Here is a 6,499-nt window from a genome sequence, read left to right as displayed (position 1 = left end):
TTAAGATCCAACAAAACTCGATTATACTCATCTAGATTATATTCTAGATCTTTAGTGGGATCCATTTTAAAATCCTTTCCTTGATATACAGTTTATTAGTGGGTGATTTTGTTAAATAAATTGCATCAAGTTGTTTCCATACCTCAACTGTAGTATTTGCATCATTCACCTGTCTCAAAACATTGTCTGCAAGATACAAAATGATAGTGATGTAGGAAATTTCCTTTATCTCAGTAATTTCTTCTAGCTTCATGGTTGTCGACAGGTGTATTTGCTCATCTAGAGCTTTTGCCACTTTCTGTTGAACAAGCAGAGCATTCATCTTCTTCTTCCACAAAGCAAAATCGACCTTTCCATCGAATCTCTCGATCTGAAACTTAGCTGTCATAGCCTCCAGTTTCAACTTCTTTCTAGGCGTCCGAGTATCGAAAGTTCTGATACCAAATTGTTGACCTGAGCTATATTAACTAACGTTTCAATTAGGTGATGTAGTAGCGGAAGTACTTGAATGAAAAATAAAAGAAGAAAAGAAGAAAGACAAACAATACAGAAATTATAGTGGTTCAATCTCAAGGTGAGATTTACATCCTCTGTGAAAGGTCTCTCAATCTTCTTTACTGATATGCATAAAAGGATTACAAAGGAATTCTTTATGGAAGAGGAAATACAAAATTCGTTTCACAACAACAAGAAAACACTTAAATAGCTAGTACTTTAGAGTTTGCATACTCATACTCGATCTTGATAGCATCTTAATCGATGCTCGATCGGTTGCTTACTCGATTACTCGTTTCTCACTGTTCACCTGAAAGCTTCATGTTTACAAGCTTACTCGATTACTCGATGCACGCTTACTCGCTTACTCGATGCTCCCCTAAATACTCGTTCAACCAGCCATTTAATTACATCAGGGGAAACACTTCAGCTGGAACCACTTTACGCACAATAAAATCCCTGGAAGGATAAACGAATTCAGGTGACATACCTCAACCAATCAACCAATCTCGTGCTTCCTTCTATAATAGATTTAGTGGAGGAATAGTCTTCTTCCAACTCATTCACAAACTGCGTAAGATAGGCCTAAAAACAACAATAATAATACTCTTTCATTGCAAACAACAAAGAGTATATCAAGCCCAATAAGAAGCCAAATTAATGTGTTGAAATAAGACAAGCCCATTGAATATAATAAAGGGCAAAAAATGTATTAGGCTAGCAAAAACCACAACATAGCTCTTCTTTGTACATCTTCTCTTTGTGAATGAAGTGGTTTTTCCAATAATATATATATATATATATATACACACACATACGTACATACATATACTTTTTAATGTCCCTCCAAAATTTACGTTTTTCATCAATTTGATTTAACTTCATATTGTTTATATAGTCCATGGTAGAAAGTTATTTATAGCTTATGACACAAGTAGAAATAAAACTCAAAACTTAAAAAGTAAAAATACAACATTTTAAAACTTAACCATAACAGGAACTGTAGGCGAGTTAAGGACTAGAAAAAAGATATTTTTCCCTTAAAAGAAAATCATCTGTCATAGTTTTTGCACCACATGGATATTTTAGTTTAAATTGATTCCTTGGTGTTGTTGGTTGTATTTTGCCAGCATACGACATAGACAAGTGAACATTTACGATAAATTGGAAAGAAACTCTTTGTCCCCACACAATCATGTGTAAGTACACTCACCTAAGTTCATTAAATTGGTTTTCTCCAAAAGTTATAAGAAACACATTTTCTCTCCTTTAATCAAATTTCCTTAATTATAATTATTAGGTCTTGTTTACCAATAATGCTTTCCAAGGACAATCGATTTTGGAAGGCTTGACATTGAATCATCAAAGAAAGGTTTGGTGTCAACCTCCCTCTTTAATGGTTTAATCGAATTCTCTATAGTTCATCATTATCCTTAACAAAGATTGTATATAAATTTATCTTAATTGACAAGTGTTGCTAAAGAAAATTCTTCTCCTCACCCCTTCGAGAATGTTTTGAGGTTTTTCTTTTATGGTAAATGTTGAAATGTCTTGAATCTGTTTGTTGGCGCTTCGAACAACCTAGTACGGGAGTCTCACTGGGGCGGTGCGTCCTGGTGGAGGTTCGAGGGCAGCGCCCCTGAAACCTATTCAGATTTTGTATTCAGCATATTTATTTATTTGCAGTTATTTACGTTTTTTACCCTAGAGTTTAGAACAGTGCGATATATAAACTCTCAAACCTAGATGCGCCATTCTTGATGTGATTCTGAAAATATTTTCTTGAAATAATATTGTTCTTCCTCTGCCCGTGGACGTAGCTAACACACTGTTAGTGAACCACGTACATCTGTGTGTTGATTTTTCCCTACTTTACGTTCCTTTTTGTATTCTTTAATTGTCGATTTCGCAACAATAGAACCTGCAATAGAATTGTTCATGCCCTCACGTCAATGGAGGTTGATTTTTTTTCCCATAGTCAGGGGTCGAAGAGTCTTTTTAGGGTGTTTGTTTTTTTTTGGTCGAGGTCCTCTCTTTTGTTTGACTCTATTTGTTTGTAGTTTCTTTTCTGCCTAATATATTCATTTTTTAAAAAAAAAAAATGCTAGTATGCCTTTTTCTACTCTTCTTGTGGCAAATTTATATTAAAATTCCAAATTTAAAGTACTCATTTTACCACCACTTGCTTCCAAAAGATGGGTTTTCCCCCCTATTATAAGTTAAATTCAGATGATTAAGTGTGGGCCTAATTTAAATCTTAATGATGTGGGAATAACTAGGCATGGAAAAAAAAAGTTGCCATTAATTGCATGAAGTTACAAAGATTGTACTGAGAAATTGACCCACATGAATTATTTCCAAAATAGAAACTATATTCTTGTCCCAAAAAAAAATCTAGAAGAAGTTATATTGAAAGCTAAGTGAGATAATTAACTTGGGTCATTATGTCATTTTGACATTGTAACTTTTAAATGTCGAAGATAAAAATACTCAAAGATTTCAATCTCCTGCCCCATTTAGAAAATTTTGAGAATAACAAAGGTATGGAAAAGGTTATTACTTATTACAATAATGTAGTTTAATAAATATAAGCATCTAAATTTCTTTCTGTTTAGAAGGGTTAATTTTTGTCTAATTTTTTTTATATTTTTCTCGTAATCGACTAACAATGTAGAGTATCATTTTGTCAATTTCGAAATTTTCATTCATATCAACATTTTAAACCTTGACAACTTTGATATTGTATGATTTTTTTATGATAAGTATATATAGATATGATTGTTAAAAGAATCGGTTGATATTGAATGCACACCACAAACATATTTCTTCATAACATTTTTTTTATTTTTGATGTCTTCTTCGCTCTATTTTTATTATTTATTAGCTGTAGCTTTTTTTTGTTTTTTTTCTTTTTAGTAAAATCTTCTCTGTAGTTTATCAATTGTTTGTTTCCCAAAAGTGTAATTAATTAGCTGACAAAGACAAATGAGGATTTGCAATAAATTTGGGATATTGACCCTTTTGTCCCCATAAAGTCGTTTGAATTAGGTTCACTCACCTAAACTCATATAACAATTAAACATATTAAAGGAAAACGAGCTAAATCGGACTTAACTCAATTGAAATAGAAATCTATCTATGTTGCTTCGGTGGCACTTTTACGTTTTTGTGCTAGAAACCACGAGATCTATAGTTCAAATCTTCCTAAAAACTATTCCTTTGTTTTATTGACCCTTGTGCAAATCATGGTGATACTAATTCGATACACTCATCCTACATCTTGTCAAGAAAAAAAATTATGACGACACTTAACTTTAACATTTTTATATGTTCAAGTGTCCGATACCAACATTACGGATGAATTATGATTTCATTAAGATATAACTATTGTGGACGTAACATTGATAATAAGATATCTATCTAATTTAAGTATTTTTGTAAATATTTAATTCTTATAAATTTTTCCGACATGGATATTTTATTGATAATTTCATTAAATTGAAATATCCAAATTTTCATCAACATGAACTTTCTGAACATTAGTTTATGTATATATTACTCTTCCATGTCAGTATTTTCTTTAGTGTACGTCTATGATTTCATGCCCAAAAAAAATAAAAATAAAGTAACAAAAGGGTATAACATTTTAAAATACTCGCTAAATTACCTCAAATGTTTAGTTTGAGTATAGCATAGCATTAGAAGCACTTTGTAAATAATTTTTTTAGGGTAATTATTTTAAATGATAAAATTGATTAAAATATTTTTAAATATAGAAAAATTTCACTATCTATCAGTAATAGACTACAATAAACATCTATCAATATTCTTTTTCATATAATAAATGTTGTGTAATTATGAAAATCATTTAAATTTTCAACTTTTGTAAAAAAAAAATATATATATCAATTTTTTTCAGTACAATGACAAGGTGGGGATTGAACCTTTAACCTCTAGAGACGGAGTACATGTCAATATCACTAAGTCAAGTTCACGTGGATAAAAAGGAAAACAAAAAAAAGTCAATTATCTTTGTACTATACTTATAACTATGTCAACCTTATTTATTCATTTATTATTTCTTTTTTACAAATTCCCATATTTTCTAACGTGTTTGTGCCCATTATATATTTTGGGTGGTTGCTTATTGTTAATAATTGAAATATCATTTGTCGAGGAATTTCAATGTCGATATCAAGATTGAGTAGATAATTTTTAATATATCTCGTATAAATATCCATAAAATATAAAAGTATTTCACCTATTAGTCATCAATATAAATAGAAATGCTAATTAGTAAGATCTATACTTATTTAGAAATTGAAAAGAAAATAATTATTAATTTAAGTGATTTTTATATATTATTTAATTTATAGGAATATTTATCAATATCAATATTTTATCAATATATTAGTAAAATTGCAACCTCGATATCAATATCGACATCGATATTTCAATCCTTTTACTTATTGTCAAGACACTTAGTCTAAACCATTGCTATCATTCCAAACATATGCAGCATCAATATTGAAAGAGATAAAGGAAAACATTCTTGTTTTTATTCCAAAAGCTACGTATCTATATTTTTTATATTACACATAAACAAGGACATTGCTATAATGAAGCCTATAGAAGATGGTGGAATTCTAAGAAGATTTCCAAACCCATCATTAAAACACAAAACAGATCATAATGACCAAACATAACATTCAAAACACACACAATATAAAATAACCCAAATGGAAAAGTTCAAGAACAAAACTTGAGTGAAAATGAAAAGGATAATTAAGTAAGATTATTGTAGTATATTTTTTTTTTTTGGACCGACATCAAAGGCCTACTTTATTGTAGTGTCTCAAGCTGGGCATTGGAAGCCATATGGAACCTTCTTTCCACAATAGTTCAAGAGTAAGCTGAGGGAAACTGAGAGGTCAATGTTGAGCCCTAAGGCTTTGGCTTTAATGACGGTACAAAGACAAACAGCAGCTTCAAGATCAGCTATGTCCTGGATTAGGGTGCAACATGGAGTTTTCGGTGGCTTACCGATCACCAAGTGCACTAGACCGTCGAGCAAGTCCGCGCAAACGCCGAGCTTGAGAGTGTCCTTCGGGCACCGAGGCTGTGGCGCCGGTTGCTTCGAGGGAACGCCCTTAGGGTGCTTCGGTGGTGGCGGCGGGCAAGGGACGTAGGTGGAGGTGACCATAGTGAAGAAGAGGAGGTTGAAGAGGAGGAGAAGGGAAGTGGCTGAGGAAATTTTGGAAGCCATTTGAAGAGGAATAATGATATTGAATGTTTTTAATGGCTATCGATGGGTGAGGAATAATGAGAGGATTTAGGGTTTTTATAGATGGGGTTTGAGATTTTTTAAAATGGGATTTTATGGTGAAGGAGCAAACTTGAGAGAGCACATTTGATTGGAGAAAGACAAGACTGGAATCTCAATGTCGTGGCACAACATCATGAAGATGAGACTTTTTTTTCATCTTTTAAAAATTTTGGCATTTTCCTAATCGATTGGCTGTCAATTGTGCCATTTGTCTCCCTAAAAAAATGCTTTCAAACTTCTTGATATGCAAATTGGGTTTTAGGAAAATATATATAAAGTACGTAGGGGGGAGGTATCAAACATCTTTTTGAAGAAGTCGATAGTTATTGCTGCAAAAATTAGTATAGACTACAATTTAATTTAACATAAGACCATGGTGTTTTAACAATCTAATCACATTTACCTACATTAAAAGATACTAAGAAAAGAGAGTTTGTTTTTCTAAATCTAAATTTTTACAATGATATTAGTATAGGAAATAAAGTAGTATAAGAGTTTGGTTGTAGGGACTAAAAATATATTTTATTCTAATATTTAGATTTAGGAAGGCTCTCTTTTTTATACAATTTCGTGATTCTCCCTTTATAATAAAAAAAAAATTCAAATATCACGTCGAACTTTGGTTGTCTAAGTTTCAAATAAAAAAAATAAAATATTCATAATTTTAAAAGAAGATTG

At 31.5% G+C, this 6,499-nt stretch overlaps 1 pseudogene; it reads right to left on the bottom strand.

Moving 5' to 3' along the window:
- Positions 1–5,032: 5,032 nt before the first annotated feature.
- On the bottom strand, positions 5,033–5,820 carry LOC120091341 (14 kDa proline-rich protein DC2.15 pseudogene; annotated as a pseudogene).
- Between the last annotated feature and the right edge of the window lie 679 nt (positions 5,821–6,499).

This window comes from Benincasa hispida, chromosome 11 (genome assembly GCF_027475165.1).
Source record: "Benincasa hispida cultivar pf3 chromosome 11, pf3_genome.v1.1, whole genome shotgun sequence".
Classification (NCBI taxonomy): domain Eukaryota; kingdom Viridiplantae; phylum Streptophyta; class Magnoliopsida; order Cucurbitales; family Cucurbitaceae; genus Benincasa; species Benincasa hispida.
The sequence above is the reverse complement of the archived record's forward strand: the minus strand, read 5'-3'. Positions and strand labels throughout refer to the sequence as shown.